Here is a 24477-nt window from a genome sequence, read left to right on the forward strand (position 1 = left end):
CATATAAGCGGACATATACTATTAATATTACTGTAATACTATTGTAGGGATTTGTATTAATTTGTAAACTTACTTAAATTTAAATTTTTAAAAAATTATCTTATTATTTTATTATGGAGGAAGCTGTGGGTGAGTGGGTTAGGCGGCTGTTTTTGTGTGCTGGCGATTAGGTGCCTGACTCTGAGGGTGTGGGTTCGAATCCTGGATGGGACTCAATCCAACAAAAATACAAAAATCTGTACTTTATTTAGAAAGTGTAATCCCAAATATAACGTGTGTAATACTGTTTCTTGGTTCTTTTATGGATTGATTCTCGGGTAGCTTAGCTTAGCTTAGCTTCACAGATATCAGTATGCAGATGATCGAGACTGATTGTTCGCTCGAGTTCGAGTTTGAGCGAGTGAGTGAATTTAGTTTTTAGCAATATTCCAGCAATATGACGGCGAGGACACCAGAAATGGATTTCACACATTGTACCCATGTGGGGAATCGATGTTATGGTTTGAAGTAAGAGACGTCATTGTACAATCCATCAATACCGAACTGGTCGTTGACACTGGCAATGTGTTGCGCAATATGTAACGACACGATAGGCATTCAAGAAATTTACCATCTCATGAAACAATTGTGTTGGTAAACAATCACCATTATCTGACTATTGATACAACGTTAACAGGTGGTTCAAATTGCACCGTGATGTTATATAGCGATGTTCGATGATTGGGTGCCATATATGACAAGGAAATTGATCATTATGAGTAGAAGTAGTCTGTCATACAGACCCTGAAACAAATATATCCAAGAAAGCCAATGCATGTCTAGAATATGGGGAAAGACCACATGACCAGTTTCAGGAAACTGAAGAATGTCTCTCGGCTCCTATTCAGTATATTTTATGATTATCAGTTATGAAAAATACGTTCATTTCAGAGACAAAATGTTAGTCTACATCAGACGGTTAAATGCAGTTCTCCAAACTTGTATCTTTATGAGGCATTGTCCAACTTTGGTAAATACATGTACTATGTAATTGAGCCAAAGTCGGACCGGTCTAAGGTTCTAGCCAGCGCTAACTTTTACCTCGAAATCCAGATAAGCGCTCACATTTACATTTATTTTGATAGAGAACCTAAGAGACAGGTTAATGAATACATGTCATGGTCGTCAATAACAGCTAGTCTCTGCATACGCTGAATCTTAGAGCGGGAATTGTAAATAAAACAATTGGCTGTCATCATGTTACATGTAATCACTGTCAGCAGTAGCCAATGACCTGGAAACAAAACGACGAAAAGAATACCTATAGTGCAAGGCTAAAATAGTTTAGCAAGAATAGATGTCTCCAGTTACGTCAAACAACTCCAGGCTTCAATCTCACAAAGGGATTCCTTGCATTATTTTAAGTTCCAGTGGTAACTGACCCACATTAATACACACACACACACACACACACACACACACACACACACACACCAGTATATACACACAGTATGTATGTGTGTATAATATGTGTGTAATGTGTGTGTGTGTGTGTGTGTGTGTTTTCCGATATTACGAGGCTGTTTTGCTTTTATTTGCAGAAGATATATTATTTTCCAGTTCTGTTAATGGTCTACAGAGACAAATTGAAGAATTAGAGAATTAATTGGAAACTAAGTGCAAACAAAGATAAAACGAAAGTTACAGTTTCTAAGAAAGGTGGGAAAATATCAGGTAAAATTAAATGTTTTTTCAAAGGTGAACTTTTAGAAATAACATCGTTCTATAAATATTTAGAATATACTGATGTTTATGTCACCAGAACCCTGTTTATATACACACTAAATATATATACACTATTTGTATCTATAAGCAGTTAAATGTTTTAGGAAATGTCGCTTTTTTAAATATTTGATGTTAAAATAAGCCCTATACTACTGTATGGATCTGAAATCTGGGGCGTAAGGTAAATACACCTACTGTTATGGTTTATGGTAAATGTGATAGATTCCCAACGTTATATTTTCTCAAGTTATCAAATACTGGTTAAGATTGTTGAACATGCCTGCACATAGATTTCCAAATATGTGTTACAATATGACGATAGTTTATGACAATAATGGAAAAAATGTTTGGGTAACGAATGTAAAAACATTGCTGTTTAAAACTGGTTTTGGTAACGCATGAAATGAGCAAAACTTTAGCTGCTACCCTAACTTTATCATGTCACTGACTTAAGGACTTAAGGATATTTATGTGCAGACATGGTTTGAATGACAAACCTTTTAAAGCGCAAATAAATTTGGATTGGTATCTCTCTAAGACAACAGTAAAGAAGTTCCGAGTTGCACTATCACGTTTTCGATGTTCATCCCATGATTTATTTATAGAAAATGGACGCTATACTAATATTAATCGACAAGAGCAACTATGCCAACTATGTGATTTAAATACTATCAGTACCATTTCGTTCTTGTTTGTCCGCTGTACTCAGATCTTAGGAGAAAATATCTATCAAATCATTTCTATAGATATCCAAACGCTATTAAATTTACATCATATACTAACAAGTACAAACAGTTTAATGCTTTAGAATGTATCAATGTATATATTTCATGCAACATTACAAAGACAAAAATAATATTTGAAAAAACGTAAATGTTACTACTCGGGGGAATATAAATGCATGCATGTTTTATGTATTATAGGCCTGTGGTCTCTACAGTACGGAATAAATATTGACTGACCCATATGACGCAACCATACTATTAGTCTAGCATCACATGAAACGATGAATGTTCGCCCACATTTTGACAGTACCTGACAATCTGAACTGAAATTTGAAAGAGACAAAGAAGAGGCAAAGAAGGATTTGCATATCTTCTGTTTCGAAGTTACAACTAATGATAATTAGTAAAAAATGTTTAGATGAAATAATGGCATAGCAAGAAACTACCAAATGTTCATTAGACAAAATTCGTCTAACAATACACAATACCTTTTAGAAAGTGATCAAATACAACAAATACTATGTTTGGGTTAAACGTTCTCTGTAATGTACAGATTCTAGGATTTTGTTTTCGGTTGAGGCCATCAGGATTCGAACCCACACTCTCAGACAAAGCTCACTTTGTGTTGGCGACTCGGTGCTTAAACCAGATAGTGTGGGTTCGATTTCCGGATGGGCCTAAATCGAAAGAAAAAAATATCATTTCATTTAAAAGACTAAACTGGTTTTTGAACCATACATTAGAACCCCTTATTAACCTTGTTTTGTTCATGTAATTAGGATCATGCATGGAAGTATTATCACTGCTCTCATTTCACTGGTCTGATTATGAAACTAATACAGTTATAGCTGAACAGTTCCCACGCTGTTTTAGGTTATTTAGAGATGGTTGGTTGGTTGTTGTTGTAGTTGATGTTGTTGTTTAACGCCTCACTCAGCAATATTCCACCTTCTACACATTTCCAAAGCATGTACACGGCAAGTTAACGATTTCGCGTCCTTCATCAGTGGATTATTTCCGAATGATATAATGCATGCCAGAATTGCACGACGCCCAATATCAGCTTATCAAACGGATGGCAGTTACAGTCAGTTTATCTTGCGATGTACATGTACATGTATGTTCTGAGTTCTCGTGTTTATAGGCTAAGTTCGATTATCTTACTAACAATCACATTTAAATTACCAATATTGTAAACAAGCTTTTGTCAATCAAGTAACCTCAATAAGCTACATTTTTATATGTTTTCAATCACGATTTATATCTTTGATGTTGTTATATATGCTGTGATTATGTTAACAATGCAATCTATCTCAATCTATCATTCAGATTTTTTTTGCATACCCTCTCATATCTGGGTACTGAAGCATGAATCAACAACGTATGTGCGTTTCATAAACATATCTACACAATTACTATCCCATTTTAAGCCCCTCTACATCAGCCTACCATTAGAGACCACATAATCGATCTCTGCTACCATATAGGCCTTTTCAGCCTTTTAATAATTATCATATCCAAGTTAGCGAGAATGCGTATTCTGAAAAGATGTTTGTGCCGCTTTTCCTTTTGTGCATGAAGCGGAACCGTAAAGAATATAGTTGCCATAATAAATTGACGTTACATGACTATTATTATAATGAAATATCTCTGCTGTTCATTAGTTTACAAAAGCGACAAAATCTTCTCCATAGGGGAATCACTTTTTTATGTGTTTCACGTAACCACCAAATTCTGAACATGGGCCGGTCAGTCCCGGAATAATGTTTTTAAAAAAAAAAACCAAACTAAAAAAAGACAAAATTATGCGAATAATGTTCTTGATTCTCATTTATTGTAATTCGTATTACAATTTCTCGCGTTCTTTGGACTTGTGGAGCGACTGATTAAAACAGTTTAGATAGATAACCATTTTATATGACGAGGCGGTACGTTTTAGGTTCGAGTCGGCGGTGTTGGAATAGAAACAAAATAAAATAAGAAAGGGTCGGTCGGGGGATGAGAAATACAAAAAATGAAAATGCTGCCCTAATTATAAGAACTATACCCAGAAATGCATGCATTCAACCTCAGCAAAGACGCAAACGGTGATGACCCGGTCTTGAGGAAAGTGGGACACACATCAAAACTCATTTCGACATTTCTAACATCAGTTAAGTATTGAGACCAGAAGGGATATAAATACTGAAAAACATAAAAGACTATGTTGTATCCCACTTTCTCTTAATATGCCCGTCTTAAAGTCAGTTACGTGAAAATTATATACCCATACCTATGATATAACGTATTACTTATATCCTTCTAAATCTAAGTTTAATATCCTTACAAGGGGCGGTCAAAATGTAGAAAAATGACAAAATGCAGCTGTTTTTACGTTACATGTTTCTACATATTAACACTGTCAACCTCAAGCAAATTGGTTTTGCTATGTTCCAGCCTCGCGATCTCCAGTTTGTTTGACTTTAAATCTTGTTGGATCCGTTCATGGTGAGACCGGAGTGAATCTCTTCGGACATATACAGCAAGTTACTGCAGATCCCGATAAACGTGTTGTAATTATGTCCAGGGACATTTAATATGAGTATGTGGTACGACCAGAGTCATCCAGTGATTTGAGTATTAGGTAGCATTGCGAGGCAATTTGTTCATCGAAATACAGTAGCCTGCGCCAATATAGCATTCACATAAATTATTGAGAGGGTTGTTTCGGCAAATATCTAATACATGTATAGAAACTATACAAGTTTTACTTAAATGAATAATATGTTGGGATATGATTCTCTTACAGTCTACGTGTCTTTTCAGTGCTTTGTGAGATCTCCTTGCAATGCAATACACGACTGAATGCGCCTAGGTACGCTACCGATCAAAGTTTGTAGGAAATCGTGTGACAGCGTATCCAATGTCTTCATATCCTCAATACTTCTAAGTCCTTTTTTATTTATTCCGTCCTTCATTAGTCCCCACACATTAATAGGGTTAAGATCAGGGCTGTAACTGGGCCAGTCTAAAACTTTAACATTTTCGTCCGACAACCACTGTTTCGTGTAGCCCGCAGTGTGTTTTGGGTCGTTTCCATGCTGGAAAATCCAAATATCTTTCGGGCCGTTTTCGGGGAGATAACTCTTGATGTAGTAAGGTTACCTTACAAACTGTACCTTATAGCCCTTGGGGTAAAAACAAGCTGGAGAAAGGCCTGTCGGATTCTCTCAAAACCATAGCATTGTTTGTTGTTTTATCCATTTTGAGAAACCATGTACACATTGAATGCTGTACATCTTCAATAATTTTACAATATGAGGTGCTCCATACTGAACCATAAAACACAATAGGTACACTCATACCTATCATTAAATATCTTAAATAAATCTTGTCATGGTATGTTGTCAACTTTCTTTTGATACCTGTAAAATATCGTAATAGCTTTGTGCAGCAAGAGTAGTTAGTGCTTTAGTCCATTTAAGTTTAGGTGTGAACACAATACCCCCAAATCTATGAAAAGACAGTTTCGAGATACACACAAATTTATTTCCACTTTTCATAATGTTTAAGAGGTCCACCATTTCTGAACACCAGAACTTTAGTTTTTCAAACAAAACTGTTGTAATGCAGAAATCGTCTTCTGCAAATTTGGAATGATACGTCATCAGCAAACATTGGTGCATATATTGCGGGACAATCTTCAGATATCTAGATGGTTTGTCCTCCATACCCTTTTCAAAGAATTCACAAGTCTTTGTATGAATATTAAAAACATCAGTGGGTTCAGGATGCATCTCTGACGAATACCTATATTGCACGTAGATTATTTTGATAACCTATCAGGTGTTCTAAGTCAGACACAAGAGCATTGAGGTTATAATAGACAAAAGCTTCCAAACAGACACCAATATCAGCCAAACACTGTATTATGATCAACATTATCAAAAGCTTTTGAGAAATCTGGAAATAGACAATAAAACCTGCCTTTCTTTTTGCAAGCATAAGTTTGGATAATAGCCAGTAGTGAAATATCTGTATGGCATATATCTATATATTATCTACTGTGGAATAAGTGGGTCTAAATCCAGCTTGAGATTCAACAATGATATCACACCTTCTCTGTAGTCTGGCGTTAAGAATCGATGTAAACACTTTGCATATAGTGTCGATGAGAGATATACCTCTATAATTGTTGGCATCATTTATATCATCAGACTTAAACAGAGGACAAACGATGCTCTTTCCCCATGTATATACTGGAAAGTTACCACTCGTAAGATATTATAATTAAAATTTGAGTAATTTCCTTTTCAGCCGACTTTAAAAATTCAGCAGCAATGTCATCAAGTCCAGAGGAACCTTTATTCCCAAGCTGGTTAATGTGGCGTGTTACTTTTTGTTCTGAGATAGGGGTGTTTAATGTCAGCACACTGCCGTCAGGGATATGGTAAAAACTGCTATCGAGTGCAACACGTTGCCTAAAGAGAGGGGACAAATGTTTAGTCAACTGTTCAGCATAGTTAATTGTTTAGTGTCCTTAAGCAGTTTCCAGAACAACTTTGGTTTGCCCCTTGAGGCTAACAGTTTTTCACTCTGTGCTTCAAAAACACCCAAACTTTGGTGTGGCGTTAAACAATAATCACTATGTCATTCCTTAGAAATAGGTGGGTTGAACCTATACAACACAAGCATGAAATGTTATAATGCCGTGTAAATGTCTTTTGCAGTGTGTCTGTAGTACAACATATCATATACCTGTCATAGTGACTAATTCAGGACAGCTATCGTCCAAATGCCGAGGGACGACAGCGAGCAGGAAAAAGCCGCTCGTAGGAAACGCCCTGAGTTGAGCTGGAACCCCGTTCACCTCATTTATGTCTGAGCTGGCTATACAATACATGATAAATAAATACACAAGTTACCCTGTCGATATATCTACAGGTGGACATACCCATCACACAGAACGATAAAATGTCTTGCGCCACTCGTGCAAATTGTCTCCTTTTTCATCTTCTATTTCCTGTATAATCAAAATACAAAGAATACTCACGTTTGCTTATGTTGGCTTGTTTAGTATATTTTGGTGTACTTTGGTGATGACATTGAATTCCCTTTTCTGAAACGGAGACGAGACGATGTACAGTGGACTGCATGCAGGGATGATGTCCGCTCTTGCATGAACGAATGCAGGTCCTGTGCAGCTTTCACTTGCACGCTTGAATCCACATCGCTTGTCAGTGTAACCGTCTGAGCTTGCATATTTTTGAAAGGACATGCGGTTGAAGTCTCTGACTGGTCCATATGTATGCTAAAATCTCTATTCCAAGATTAAAAGTCCTAAACGGTACAAAAAACCAAACGTTCTGCATTTAAAATAGTCGTACTAAGGATTTCCCGGGCAAAAGGGAATGATCACTTATAACGTAATTGTATAAAAAGCAAAAACGCTGTTACAGGTTTGAATCGTGCATTTTTCAAAAGGTTAGGAAAATTAATTGTGGCACATTGGTCCAAATGCATCTAAGGCTTCATCTCAACCACCACTTTGTCAGGCTTCATTCCAACCGACAGTTTGTAAGGCTTAATTCCTACTATCACTTTGTCAGGCTTCAACCCTACCATCACTTTGTCAGGCTTCATCCCAAACATCACTTTGTCAGGCTTCATCCCTACCACCACTTTGTCAGGCTTCATCCCTACCACCACTTTGTCAGGCTTAATTCCTACCATCACTTTGTCAGGCTTCAACCCTACCATCACTTTATCAGGCTTCATCCCTACCATCGCCTTGTCAGGCTTCATCCCAACACCACTTTGTCAGGCTTCATCCCTACCACCACTTTGTCAAGCTTCAACCCTACCATCACTTTGTCAGGCTTTAACCCTACCATCACTTTGTCAAGCTTCAACCCTACCATCACTTTCTCAGGCTTCATCCCAACCACCACTTTGCCAGGCTTCATCCCTACCCTCACTTTGTCAGGCTTCAACCCTAAAATCACTTTTTTCAGTCTTCAACCCTACTATCACTTTCTCAGGATTCATCCCTACTATCACTTTGTCAGGTTTCATCCCTACCATCGCCTTGTCAGGCTTCATCCCAGCCACCACATTTGTCAGGCTTCAGGTGAAGTGAAGAACATAAAACGTTTGCGTTCGGGATCATTATTGATCGAATGCATTAGGAAACAACAAGCCACCAACCTGTTGACTACAGAAACATTTGCTGGAATCCATGTTTCAGTTACTGCGCACAGAACACTGAACACCAGTAAAGGCATTATAAGAGACAGAGATCGTTTGTTGGCCGAAATGTCAGAACTGGACATCGTATATATACAATGATGATTCAAGCACTTACCTTCAACCGGAACCTATTCTTCTCTAGATCTGTCTCTTGCAGACACTAACCTCCTAAATGAATTGATTGGTCTGTCCATAGTGACCTCTGTGGAAGTGACCACTTCCAAACTATTCTTTCAGAAATAACTCCATCTGATTCTCCATCATATACACGATGGATTTTTTCGAAGGCTAACTGGTCCTTATTTCAAACTATATGTAAATCGAAATTACGACCTGAATGCTTCAGTAACGTAACTGATCCCATTCAGATTTTTGCTGACGTTTTAAAGGAAATAGCCGACGAGTGTATACCGAAATCCTCTACAACTCCACACGTACGGAAACCATGGTTTAATACAGACTGTTGACAAGCCAGAAAAGCGAAACATTATTTCCGCCACCATCCAACTGTCAATAATTTAAATAAATTCAAAATACTCAATGCGAAGGCACATCGTCCCTCCAAACAAAACAAACGACAGTCTTGGAGGAAATATGTCTCCAAAATTAATTCACGCACGCCTATGTCTAAGGTGTGGAACATGATTCAGAGAATAAAAGGCAAAGGTTGAAAATCTGCTGTTCACCATCTTAAAGATGCTGATAACTTAATAACTGACAAATCTAAAATTGCAAATAAACTTGGCGAAACTCTTGCCAAACACTCTTCATTGACAAATTATGTCCCCGAGTTTCAGAGATATCAGAAACAACAGGAAAAGACAAAACTTAATTTCGAATCAGATAACGGTGAAGATTACAATGAAGTGTTTTCATTACATGAGCTACATACAGCTCTTGAGCAAGCTCATGGCACTGCAGCGGGTGATGACAATATACATTATCAGCTCCTGAAACCCTTGCCTGAACCATGTCTGATGACACTTTTAGATATATTTGACCAAATATGGACGTCTGGAAATTTTCCTCCTTCGTAGCGTAATGCCATTGTAACCCCAATTCAAACACCTGGCAGGGATCATACGGATCCATCGAATTACAGACCTATATCTCTAACCAGCTGTGTCTGTAAAACCATGGAACGAATGGTAAACAATATATTAACTTGGTATCTTGAAACCAATAACCTTATAACAAATATCCAATGTGGTTTCAGGAAAAATCGTAGTACCATTGATCATTTGGTAAGTTTAGAATCCTTTGTTAAAAATGCTATAGTAAATAAACAACATGCTGTATCAATTTTCTTTAATCTTGAGAAAGCTTACGATACGACCTGGAAGCATGCCATTTGGAAGGATTTACATGATTTTGGTTTGAGAGGCCGTTTGCCTCTTTATATTTCGCAGTTTTTCAAAGGCAGGCAATTTCAAGTCCGAGTGGGTTCTACCCTGTCTGATCATTACCATCAGGATCAGGGTGTCCCTCAAGGCAGTATTTTGTCTGTCACTTTATTTAGCATCAAGATCAACAGTTTATCCAAGGTTTTAAACGATTCAATTGATGGATCACTTTTTGTGGATGATTTTAATATTTCTTGTTGTGGTAAAAATATGCATACTATTGAATATAAATAAATAGTGTCTTGAAAACGGCTTTAAATTTTAAGTCCAAAACTAATTGTCTACACTTTTGTAGAAAATATAAGCCGCATAAAGATCCAGAATTATCTTTAAATGGCACTACGATCAAAGTTGTAAAAGAGGCCAAGTTCTTGGGTCTAATTTTCGACTCCCATTTAACTATTTTGCCGCATATTAAATCCCTAAAAACTAAATGCCTGAAGGCCCTTGATTTGTTGAAAGCTGTTTCCAACTCAAAGTGGGGAGGGGATCAAGCTACCCTCCTCCACCTATATCGATCATTGGTCCGCTCGAATCATCGTATATGGTGGGGCCTTCAAAAGCAACCTTAAACTACTTGATTCTGTCCACCACCAAGGCCTAAGACTTTGTCTTGGATCCTATAGAACCTCTCCTATTGATAGTCTCTATGTTGAGGCTGATGAGCCATCCCTTAACCAACGTCGTATCAAACTATCATTACAGTATACAACAAAACTCTATTCTAACGAGTCTAATCCTGCATTTAACTGTGTTTTCAATCCTCTTTATGAGGATTTATACAACAAAAAGTCTTCTCTTTTTCCACCTCTTGGGCTCAGAATTATATCATTCATTTCTGCTGCGGCATTGAGCTGGAAAATATATCTCCTTCCCGTCTTCTTTCTTCTCCTCCTTGGCAATTCGCTAGGCCACAAGTCGACCTAACACTCAGTAAATTTAAAAAATCTGAAACTAATGACTTACAATATAAATAAGAATAGTATCAATTAAACAGTAAATATAATACAAATAAACGCTTATTTACAGATGGGTCCAAGGATGGTGGCGCGGTTGCTTGTGCCACTGTCATTGGATCCAGAACAATATCTTCCCGATTACCAAATACTAGCTCTATTTTCACAGCAGAAGCTAACGCCATATTAACAGCTCTTAAATATATTAATAAACACCGCAAATATAAACAATACATAATCTTTTCAGATTCTCTTTCGTGTCTTCAGGCTATCAAAAATCTTTCTGGTAAACATCCACTTTTAATAGAAATTATTGAATTGTATAATGAGCTTGCTACTAGCCAACGCGACATCGTCTTTTGTTGGTTACCCAGCCACATTCTGGGAATACAATGGCTGATCTTGCTGCCTAGGCAGCACTCAATAAATCTGTGACACCACTTCTTATTCCATACTCTGATTACAAAGCTAGCATTAGAACTTACATCCGTGATCTGATGCAAAAGAAGTGGGACACCCAAGTAGGTATTAACAAATTACATGAAATAAAACCTTATATTGGTTACACCTACTTGGGTTGTCAGTCCAGATTTGAGGAGGTCATTGGCCATACGCGTTATACTCACAAATACCTTTTAAAAGGTGAAGATCCTCCGTTTTGTATCCTTGTGATGAGAGAACCACGGTCAAGCATGTCCTGCTTGACTGTGTTGAATTCTCCATCATAAGGGATAAATATTTCAATGTAAAAACAACGAAGGATATTTTTACAAATGTTAATTATCATTTAATTATTCGTTTTTAAAAAGAAATTGATTCGTTTGATGAATTCTGATTAATGCGTTTTGTAAATAGATACATTTTAAAGATTGGTAATTAAGATTAGTAACTTAGATTGTTAGTGGCTGTAACCTTAAAGTACTGTAAAATTATTGTCCTCCTGAGAGGGTACGTAAGTCCCAAAACTTTCAAAGTAAAATGTAAATTTACCATATTTTAAACGTAGTATCTTTGTTCTTTTAACTGCCGGCTACATTTTCCTACAATCGCCAGCAACTGAAGGGATAGTGTAAACCCAGCTAGGGTCCATGCAGGTAGCAAAAGAAATGTAAGTCCCCATGTTTCGTAGTATATATGGTGATCTACCTTCAGTTGTTGGCGATCTATAGCCCGTGTTTTATACTGTATTGTCCTCTTTAATTGAAATGTTTTAGCTTTGCTCGCTATTTTTATTCATATCTGTGATTCTCTTGTATTTTTACTGTCCATCGTCGACAGGTTTTAATCTTCAAAATGTTTTCTCTTTATATTATATAATTATGGTTTTCGTCACGATATGGAAGAGATATTGCCAATGTGACGTTAAATATTAACTTACTCACTCACTCACCCAACCCTACCATCACTTTGTCAGGCTTCAACCCAGCCACCACTTTGTCAGGCTTCAACCCTACCAACAGATTGTCAGGCTTCAACACTACCACTACGTTGTCAGACTTCGTTACTACGATCACTTCGTCAGGCTTGATCCCTACCATCACTTTGCCAGGCTTCAACCCTACCATCACTTTCTCGTGCTTCATCCCAACCACCATTTTGTCAAGCTTCATCCCTTCCATCACTTTGTCAGGCTTCATCCCTACCATCGCTATGTCACGCTTCATCCCTACCATCACTTTGTCCAACTTCAACTCTACCATCACTTTATCAGGCTTCATCCCTACCATCACTTTGCCACGCTTCATCCCTACCATCACTTTGTCAGGCTTCATTCTAAATACCACATTGTAAAGCTTGATTCTTACGCTCACTGTGCAAGGCTTCATCCCTACCACCACGTTTTCAGGCTTCATTCCAACGACCAGTTTATAATGCTTAATACCTACAATCTCTTTGTGAGGCTTCATCCCTTCCATTGCCTTGTCAGGCTTCATCCCAATCACCACTATCTCAGGTTTCATCCCAACCACCACTTTGTCGGGCTTAATCTCAACCACCACTTTGTTAGGCTTCATCCCAACGACCACTTTATCAAGCTTCAACCCTACCATCACTTTGTCAAGCTTCAACCCTACCATCACTTTGTCAGGCTTCATCCCTACCATAACTTTATCAGGCTTCATCCCTACCATCACTTTGTAAAGCTTCAAGCCTACCATAACTTTCTCAGGCTTCATCCCTACCATCACTTTGTCAGGCTTAACCCTACCATCACTTTGTCAGGCCTAATTCCTACCATCACTTTGTCAGGCTTCATCCCTACCATCACTTTGTCAAGCTTCATCCCTACCGTCAATTTGTCAGGATTCAACCCTACCATCACTTTGTCAAGTTTCAACCCAAAAATTACTTTCTCAGACTTCAACCTTACCTTCATTTTCTCAGGCTTCATCCCTATCACCACTTTTTCAGGCTTCATCCCTGCCATCACTTTATCAAGCTTCAACCCTACCATCACTTTGTCAGGCTTCATCCCTACCATCACTGTATTAGGATTCAGCCCTACCATGACTTTGCCAGGCTTCCATGACTTTTCAACCTTACCATCACTTTGTCTGACTTCAACCCTCCCACAACTTTTTCAGGCTTCAACTCTACCATCACTTTGTCAGGCTTCATCCCTACCACCACTTTGTCAGGCTTAATTCCTACCATCACTTTGTCAGGCTTCAACCCTACCATCACTTTATCAGGCTTCATCCCTACCATCGCCTTGTCAGGCTTCATCCCAACACCCCTTTGTCAGGCTTCATCCCTATCACCACTTTGTCAGACTTCAACTCTACAATCACTTTGTCAACCTTCATCCCTACCCTCACTTTGTAAGGCTTAATTCCTACTATCACTTTCCCGGGCTTCATCCCAACCACCACTATGTCAATCTTCATTCCAACCACCACATTATAAAGCTTAATTGCTACCATCACTTTGTCAGGCTTCATCCCTACCAACACTTTCTCAGGCTTCATCCTTACCACCACATTGTCAGGCTTCATCCCTACCATCACTTTCTTAGACTTCAACACCCCATCACTTTGTCTGGTGTTATCCCTACCATCATTTTGTCAATCTTCAACCCACTTTGTCAGGCTTCATACCTAACATCACTTTGTCAGGCTTCATCACTACCAACGCTTTGCCAGGCTTCATCCCTACCACCACTTTGTCAGGCTTCATCCCTACCATCACTTTCTCAGACTTCAATACTCCCATCACTTTGTCAGACTTCATACCTAGCATCACTTTGTCAGGCTTCATCCCCACAATCACTTTGCCAGGTTTCATACCTACCATCACTTTTTCAGGCTTCATCCCTACAATCACTTTGTCAGGCTTCATCCCTACCATCACTTTCTCAGGCTTCATCCCTACCATCGCTTTGTGAGGCTTCATCCCTACCATCACTTTGTCAAGCTTCGTCCCTACCATCACTTTCTTAGGCTTTATCCCAACCATTACTTTGTCAAGCTTCAACCCTACTATTACTTTGTCAGGATTCATCCCTTCCATCACTTCGTCAGGCTTCATCCCTACCATCACTTTGTCAGGCTTCACCCCTACCATCACTTTGTCAAGCTTAATTCCTGTCATCACTTTCTCAGGCTTCACCCCTATAATCACTTTCTCAGTCTTCAACACTCCCATCACTTTGTCAGGCTTCATACCTAGCAACACTTTGTCAGGCTTCATCCCTACAATCACTTTGCCAGGTTTCATACCTACCATCACTTTTTCAGGCTTCATCCCCACGATCACTTTGTCAGGCTTCATCACTACCATCACTTTCTCAGGCTTCATCCCTACCATCGCTTTGTCAGGCTTCATCCCTACCATCACTTTGTCAAGCTTCGTCCCTACCATCACTTTGTCAGGCTTCAACCCAACCATCACTTTGTCAAGTTTCAACCCTACTATTACTTTGTCAGGATTCATCCCTTCCATCACTTTATCAGGCTTGATCCCTACCAGCACTTTGTCAGGCTTGATCCCTACCAGCACTTTGTCAAGCTAATTCCTACCATCACTTTCTCAGGCTTCAACCCTACCATCACGTTGTCAGGCTTTAACTGTACCATCACTTTGTCAGGCTTCATCCCTACCATCACTTTGTCAAGCATCATCCCTACCGTCAATTTGTCAGGATTCAACCCTACCATCACCTTGTCAAGTTTCAACCCTAAAATAACTTTATCATACTTCAACCCTACCTTCATTTTGTCAGGCTTCATCCCTATCACCACTTTTTCAGGCTTCTTCCCAACCACCACTTTTTCAGGCTACAACCTTCCCATCACTTTGTCAGGATTCATCCCTACCATCACTGTATTATGATTCAGCCCTACCATGACTTTGCCAGGTTTCCATGACTTTTCAACTCTACCATCACTTTGTCAGGCTTCATCCCTACCATCACTTTGTCAGACTTCAACAATACAATCACTTTGTCAACCTTCATCCCTACCCTCACTTTGTAAGGCTTAATTCCTACTATCACTTTCCCAGGCTTCATCCCAACCACCACTTTGTCACTCTTCATTCCATCCACCAATTTGTAACGCTTAATTCCTACTATCACTTTATCAGTATTCAACCCTACCATCACTTTGTCAGGCTTCATCCCTTCCGTCACTTAGTCAGGCTTCACCACTACCCTCACTTTGTCAGGCTTCATCCTTACCATCACTTTGTCAAGCTTCAACCCAACCATCACTTTGTCAAGCTTCAACCCTACTATTACTTTGTCAGGATTCTTCCCTCCATCACTTCGTCAGGCTTCATCCCTACCATCACTTTGTCAGGCTTCACCCCTACCACCACTTTGTAAGGCTTCATCCCTACCATCATTTTGTCAAGCTTCATCCCTACCATCACTTTGTCAAGCTTCAACCTTACCAACACTTTGTCAGACTTCAACCCTACCATCGTTTTATCAGGCTTCATCCCTTCCATCACTTTGTCAAGCTTCATCCCTACCGTCAATTTGTCAGGATTCAAACCTACCAACACTTTGTCTAGTTTCAAACCTAAAATTACTTTCTCAGACTTCAACCCTACCTTCATTTCGTCAGGCTTCATCCCTATCACCACTTTGTCAGGCTTCATCCCAACCACCACTTTGTCAGGCTTCATCCCAACCACCACTTTGTCAGGCTACAACCCTCCCATCACTTTGTCAGGCTTCATCCCTGCCATCACTGTATTAGGATTCAGCCCTACCATGTCTTTGCCTGGCTTCCATGACCTTTCAACCTTACCATCACTTTGTCTGACTTCAACCCTCCCACAGCTTTTCCAGACTTCAACTCTACCATCACATTGTCAGGCTTCATCCCAACCATCACTTTGTCAGACTTCAACTCTACAATCACTTTGTCAACCTTCATCCTACCCTCACTTTGTAAGGCTTAATTCCTACTATCACTTTCCCGGGCTTCATCCCAACCACCACTTTGTCACTCTTCATTCCAACCACCACTTTATAAAGCTTAATCCCTACCATCAATTTGTCACTCTTCATCCCTACCATCACTTTGCCAATCTTAAACCCTAACATCACTTTGTCAGGCTTCATCACTACCAACACTTTGTCAGGCTTCATCCTTACACCACATTGTCAGGCTTCATCCCTACCATCACTTTCTCAGACTTCAACACCCCATCACTTTGTCAGGCTTCATCCCTACCATCACTTTGCCAGGCTTCGTCCCTACCATCACTTTGTCAGGCTTCAACCCAACCATCACTTTGTCAAAAGCTTCATCCCTACCATCACTTTGTCAAGCTTCATCCCCACCTTCACTTTCTCAGACTTCAATCCTCCCATCACTTTGTCAGGCTTCATCCCTACCATCACTTTGTGAATCTTCAATTCTGTCATTACTTTGTCAGGTTTCATCCCTGACATCAATTAATCAGGCTTCAACCCTACTATCACTTTGTCAGGTTTCATCACTACCATCACTTTGTCTGTCTTAAAACCCTACCATTACTTTGTCAGGCTTCATACCTACCATCACGCTGTCAGGCTTCAACCCTACCATCACTTTGCCAGGCTTCATCCCAACCATCACCATGTCAGGCTTCATCCCTACCATCGCTTTGTCAGGTTTTATCCCAACCACCACTTTGTCAGGCTTCATTCCATCCATCAATTTGTAAGGCTTAATTCCTACCATCACTTTATCAGTATTCAACCCTACCATCGCTTTGTCAAGTTTCTACCCTCCCACCACTTTTTCAGGCTTCATCCTTACCCTCACTCTGTAAGGCTTCAAACCTACCATCACTTTGTCAGACTTCACCCCTTCCATCACTTTGTCAGTATTCAACCCTACCATCACTTTGTAAGACTTCAACCTTACCGTCACTTTTTCAGGCTTCAACCCTACCATCACTTTGTCATGTTTCAACCCTACCTTCACTTTATCAGGCTTGAACCCTACCTTCACTTTGTCAGGCTTCATCCCTGCCATCACCTTGTCAAGCTTCATCCCTACCCTCACTTTAGCAGGCGTCATCCCTACCATCACTTTGTCAAACTTCATCCCCACCATCACTTTATCAGGATTCAACCCTACCATCACTTTGTCAGGCTTCATCCCTTCCGTCTCTTAGTCAGGCTTCACCCCTACCCTCACTTTGTCAGGCTTCATCCATACCATCACTTTGTCAAGCTTCAACCCAACCATCACTTTGTCAAGCTTCAACTCTACTATTACTTTGTCAGGATTCATCCCTTCCATCACTTCGTCAGGCTTCACCCCACCACCACTTTGTGAGGCTTCATCCCTACCATCATTTTGTCAAGCTTCATCCCTACCATCACTTGTCAAGCTCATTCCTACCATCACTTTCTCAGGCTTCAACCCTACCATCACGTTGTCAGGCTTTAATCCTACCATCACTTTGTCAGGCTTAATTCCTAACATCACGTTGTCAGGCTTCATCCCTACCATCACTTTGTCAAGCTTCAACCTTACCAACACTTTGTCAGGCTTCAACCCTACCATCGCTTTATCAGGCTTCATCCCTTCCATCACTTTGTCAAGCTTCATCCCTACCGTCAATTTGTCAGGATTCAACCCTACCATCACTTTGTCAAGTTTCAACCCTAAAATTACTTTCTCAGACTTCAACCCTACCATCATTTTGCCAGGCTTCATCCCTATCACCACTTTGTCAGGCTTCATCCCTGCCATCACTTTGACAAGTTTCAACCCTACCATCACTTTGTCAGGCTCCATCCCAACCACCACTTTGTCAGGCTACAACCCTCCCATCACTTTGTCAGGATTCATCCCTACCATCACTGTATTAGGATTCATCCCTACCATGACTTTGCAGGCTTCCATGACTTTTCAACCTTACCATCACTTTGTCTGACTTCAACCCTCCCACAACTTTTCCAGACTTCAACTCTACCATCACATTGTCAGGCTTCATCCCAACCATCACTTTGTCAGACTTCAACTCTACAATCACTTTGTCAACCTTCATCCCTACCCTCACTTTGTAAGGCTTAATTCCTACTATCACTTTCCCGGGCTTCATCCCAACCACCACTTTGTCACTCTTCATTCCAACCACCAGTTTAAAAAGCTTAATTCCTACCATCACTTTGTCAGACTTCATCCCTACCATCACTTTATCAGGCTACATCCCTACCATCGCCTTGTTAGGCTTCATCCCAACCACCATGTTCTCAGGCTTCATCCCAACCACCACTTTGTCAGGCTTCATCCCTACCATCACTTTGCCAATCTTAAACCCTAACATCACTTTGTCAGGCTTCATCACTACCAACACTTTGTCAGGCTTCATCCTTACCACCACATTGTCAGGCTTCATCCCTACCATCACTTTCTCAGACTTCAACACCCCATCACTTTGTCTGGCGTTATCCCTACCATCTTTTTGTCAATCTTCAACCCACTTTGTCAGGCTTCATACCTAACATCACTTTGTCAGGCTTCATCCCCACCATGACTATGTCAATCTTCAACCTTATCATCCATCACTTTGTTGGGCTTCAACCCTACTATCACTTTGTCAGGTTTCATCCCTACCATCACTTTGCCTGTCTTAAAACCCTACCATCACCTTGACAGGCTTCATCACGATCATCACCATGTCAGGCTTCATCCCTACCATCGCTTTGTCAGGCTTCATCCCTACCATCACTTTGTCAGGCTTCATCCCTACCCTCACTTTGTCAGACTTCATACCTAACATCACTTTCTCAGGCTTCATTCCAACCAGCACTTTGTAAGGCTTAATTCCTACAATCCCTTTGTCAGGCTTCATCCCTACCACCACTTTGTCACGCTTCATCCCTACCATCCCTTTGTCAAACTTCATCCCTACCGTCACTTTGTCAGGCTTCATTCCAACCACCACTTTTTAAGGCTTCATTCCTACCATCACTTTGCCAGGCTTCATCCCTACCACCACTTTGTCAGGCTTCATTCCAACTGCCACTTTGTAAAGCTTAATTCTTAACATCACTGTGTCAGGCTTCACCTCTACCATCACTTTCTCAGGCTTCATCCCTACCATCGCCTTGTCAGGCTTCATCCCCACCAGCACTTTGTCAGGCTTCTTCCCAACCACCACTTTGTCAGGCTTCATCCCAACTACCACTTTGTCAGGCTTCATCCCGACCACCACTTTGTCAAGCTTCATCCGTACCATCGCTTTGTCAGGCTTCATCCCAACCACCACTTTATCCTGCTTCATCCCTACCATCACTTTGTCTGGCTAAACGAAATGAAAATCGGTGTCGGAAACCAGCACATGATAAGGCAACGGAAAATATTTGTAGAAGCCAAAATGGAATTGCATCAGACACGATGTTTGTTACCAATGCGTCCTCGAGATATCTTATAAAAGGCCTCAGGGAATCTTTACTGAGGCTTTGAATGTGGCCGTTTCAGTTTATGTATTCCAATATTTTGCGTGCATATTATTATTTCTTATATAATACTTTAAAACAAATGAAAAAACACTCATTTGACAATAAGAAGTAAGTTTTGGGTTTATCATGGGCAGCTTGATCAAATAGTATACTGAAAGGCAAACGAAACGTCGTAATATTGGAAATGACATTTAAGTATCAATGGAGTATTTTAACTTATTTTTTTTATAAATATACACACGAAGTCAAGTTTGAATCATGGTCGTATAGCCTATATTGCCTAATAAAGTATTGCTTGAGATTGAGGTATGACATGTTTTTGTTTGTGGAATGGGAAGTGTTCACGGAAACACGACACTGAAATCGAAATGCACGTGCATCATGCATGCCTTCAGGCATAAATTGCCGGCTTGAATGGAAACCGTTCGTTTGTTTTCTGAACACAGCAGCTACTGAAGTTGCTGTATTAAGATCAGCAAAGTATAAGATATTTCCAGCTCCATGCTTTACAAAAGTATCAACAATACTAAATATGTCGAAGATACTGTTGAACTACTAGTATCATACAGATGTCCGTTTATTGACATTCTGGCAGAAACAACAATTCGGCTAATGTCAGAAGGAGATATTTGTGTCACTTCACGCTCAAGCTGCAGTGACATGCTGTGAAACTCTAAAAACTGACATGATTTAAACATATTTTTATTCATGAAGATGAATTGGGATTGGTGAACAAGCATTACTGCTTATATTAACACCGCTCCCATGCAACATATAATACAACATGAAAATGGAGGATTTGACGTCATCGATACTGACCATTGCATAAATATAATATTTTTAAATGTATAAATATATACAGATTACATGAAATACAACTATTCTCTAAGTAGGGATAAGTTAGAGAGTTACAGTTTTGTGTGTCTCACAAGCCATTGTAGAAATATAAATCAATCATGAGAAGGTTGTTGAGTAAATTTAATTATTTTCCTGAGAAAATTTAAAACGTTGTGTCTTGGTTATTTGTAGTTCCGTAGACGGAGTTTGGAATCAGGTCACAAAGATATTTGGGCAATTGGTTGTTGTACATCTTGTAGAAAAAAGTTAACTTAGTTAAAAACTGGCATCCTAATGGAAGGTTTGCAAGTGACATTGTGGTGTGCCATCATTTCTGTTTACAATGTGAAATATTACGAGTTTCGGTTTTCTTGATCTATTTTACACCCGCAGTCCTTAATACATTGTAAAAGATATAACACACTGATCAGAAAGGCGCATTGTATCTTACCACCAAATATACACACCCCTCATATACCTCTGAAATACACAGTATTCCCAATACATTCCTTTTGATTGTAATAGGTAATGTAATTTCCGATTCATTTCTGACTTTACTTGGGTTCGAAATATGAATACTGTATATATGGTGGGGGAACATTTGTAAATTTCAAATGTTTTCATGGCTTAAAAACTTGTGCATCATTCCGGATATCAAGGATATGCATTTGAACACTTTTTATATGTTCATGTTACCAGTACTAAAACAAAATGATCACAGAGAGACTTCACATTCACATTGTGTTATTCACATGTGAAGTACATGTATTTGAAATCAAGGCTCATACCGAAGGCCTGGCTACGCAAAACATTGGTATGCAAGCGGACAGGTTTCCATTAGGTCACAGCTTAATCATTTCGCTTCAACCCATTGTGACAAATGTGAGTGGGAGAAGAGGGCTACAGATGTTACAGGCTTAAATGTTGTCATTCGCATTGAGGTTTGATAGCTGTTTAGCCTATGCAATATGTTATTACTCTCTCCTGGTTTACTGGGTGTTAACAAACAACATTACAATTTGCGACACGTTTCGTATCCATGCATTATGCAATGCAGTTCTTGATTCATGATTCATACATTCAATTTATAATACAACATCAAAACATCAGTAAAAATACTTGTGATCGAAACCTGCTTAAAGCTGCACTACTCACAGGTACTTTCACACAGTGTTGTTTTACTTTTCAAATTTCCTTGCGTATTTTCAAATGTTATGATTTAGTATTTTCAGCAACGCTGTAGGTTATCTGGAGGACTGGAGGTATGTGCATTAACTAAACAATCTCCTTGTACATGAACCGCCTCCGTGGTGTAGTGGTTATAGCGTCCGCCTGAAGAGCGGAAGGTCGTCGGTTCAATCCCCGGCTGCGTCATACCAAAAGACGTTAAAATATGGTACTTGTTGGTCCCTGCCTGGCGCTCGGCATTAATGGGTACAACAAGGACTGGTCGGCTCGGAGTCAGTGTAATGTGTCTGAGTTGCCTCAGTAACCAAATACAGTGAGGACGTTGTCGTAGCAATACGATCTAACGATACAATAGTCATTCAAGAAAAATATCATCTCATGAAATGATGGTGTTGGAATACGTCTAAAAAATCACCATTATCTGACTATTGATACAACGCGAAGAGGCGGTTCAAACTGCACGATCATGTAATTGCTATGTTCGATCATTAGGTACTAGATATGACTAGGAAATTGATCATTACCATTAGAAGTAGTTTGTCATACTAACGGAGCGAATGGAAGAGGTGGCCGCAACCAGACGGAACCCAATCCCAGAGGATGTATCTACAAAATTTGTTGTGATTGTGGAAGCAGTGATATTGGAGAAACTTGCTGGCCGTTCAACATAAGGATAAAAGAACATAAAACTTCAGTTGAAAAATCTGATCTCAAATCTGCCCTCTCAGAACACATAATCAAAAAATCCAAATCACTCTATCAACTGGCAACACACTGAAATCCTGGCTTCCAACATCAGTAAGTGGCGCAAAAGAAAACTTCTTGAATCAATCAACATCAGAAGAATAGTACCCGGGATCAAGGGGTTTACCTCCCGAGCGCCTGGTGCATCACCAAGAAATCATAGACTTTCAAACCACTCAGCTGTGTAAACATACTCTTGTTCTTATTGTAAAAACATACCCTATCATTGTATTCTTCTCTTTCATCTCGCTGCATTGTTTGTACATACTTAATTATATGGTTTATCCTCACTGTGCAGGCAGCCTGCAGAGGATTAGGAATAGTGATGTTGTTCTAAGGAAAGGGGTCGTCCCATGATTTAGCTGAAATTAACTCATGATCAAGGAACAGTTTCCAAGCTGACAGATTGTCAGACTGATATCAACTCACCAATTATCCATGTTCGGTTAATGTCGCTGAATAAAATTCATCTTGTTCACAGCTAAATATTACGCAGGAAAATGCTTAGTCACTATCATTCATCACCATGGCTAATGTTCAAGTAAATTCTAGAGTTCATTCCGAATACGCAAGGTGTTCGTAACCTTGTCTATCAAGGTTATAAGTTTAGAATACAGAAGAGAAGCAACACCAGTGAGCATTGGAGATGTTGCAATACAGGCTGTCCCGCAACATCAACACTGCCAATGATTTTATTACGATATATTGAAACACAGACAACTGTCCGGCAAACCATAGCAAGATCACAGTGGACAAATTTCTGGCCAATTTGAAGCATATGATCCAGTCTGACGTGTTGAAGAATAAATTTTTTGATTAACTTTGTATCACTAAACTTTGTATCACTATTGCCTGTATGAAGAATAAATTTATATCACTATTTTTCTGCCAGACTGAAAATACTGATACGGTCCCCCAGTAATCCCTTTGTTTAGTTGTTTAATACGCCTGAGTGCTTCAGTAATTATGAACAAAAGGTGCCTGCACAGTGAGGAGACCCCAATTATATCTCCTCCCCCCTTGCGCTTGTATATACTTATTTACATATCTGGCTTCCTGTACATCAATATATATATATATATATATATATATATATATATATATAGAACCCGAAGAAAAGGAAACTTTTATATATATATATATATATATATATATATATATATATACTGTATTGTTCACTATGATCATTATCCACCTGACGAAGGGGCAACAACTAGCCCAGAAACGCTGTGTAAAATAAATCAAGAAGTTGTTATCCATAAGATTTGTCATGTATGAGTCTGTCATACAGTCTCTGAAACAAATATATACAAGAAAGTCTAGAATATGTAGCAAGTCGAGATGACCAGTTTCATGAAAATACAGAAAGTCTCTCGTCTCCTTTTCATTATATTATACCAGGGATACTCTACAACAGGGATAGGTCACTCGCTTGCTTTCTTTACCATTTGTACTAATTAACGTGTGCCTCGTCATGCTCCAACGCACACAGTGACTTGGTTCGGTCCCAGCGCAACTTCGGCTGCGTTTAACAGTACTTCAGCCAGTGTATTGTATCAGTCGGAATTTTACAATGAATGAATGAATGAATTAAGAGCAAGAATTTTATGTGAATGAATGAAAGAAATTAAGAAAAAGAAAAAAAGAAAAAGAACATATGTGAATGAATGAAAGAATAAAGGATACACCACGGCCATCCCTCCCCAAACATGTTAAAG

At 39.4% G+C, this 24477-nt stretch overlaps 1 protein-coding gene across 1 annotated transcript in view; it reads right to left on the reverse strand.

Moving 5' to 3' along the window:
• The window catches only part of LOC124275274 (2-oxoglutarate-Fe(II) type oxidoreductase hxnY-like), a 34524-nt gene extending 26898 nt beyond the window's left edge, over positions 1 to 7626 (reverse strand). The window contains exon 1 of the mRNA XM_046710755.1: positions 7522 to 7626. The gene's annotated coding sequence lies outside the window, so the exon portion shown is untranslated. The remainder of the gene's footprint in view (positions 1 to 7521) is intronic.
• Positions 7627 to 24477: the final 16851 nt, after the last annotated feature.

The sequence above is a fragment of the Haliotis rubra genome, unplaced genomic scaffold, assembly GCF_003918875.1.
Source record: "Haliotis rubra isolate DU_JTF1 unplaced genomic scaffold, ASM391887v1 Scf2, whole genome shotgun sequence".
In the NCBI taxonomy this organism is placed as follows: Eukaryota; Metazoa; Mollusca; class Gastropoda; order Lepetellida; family Haliotidae; genus Haliotis; species Haliotis rubra.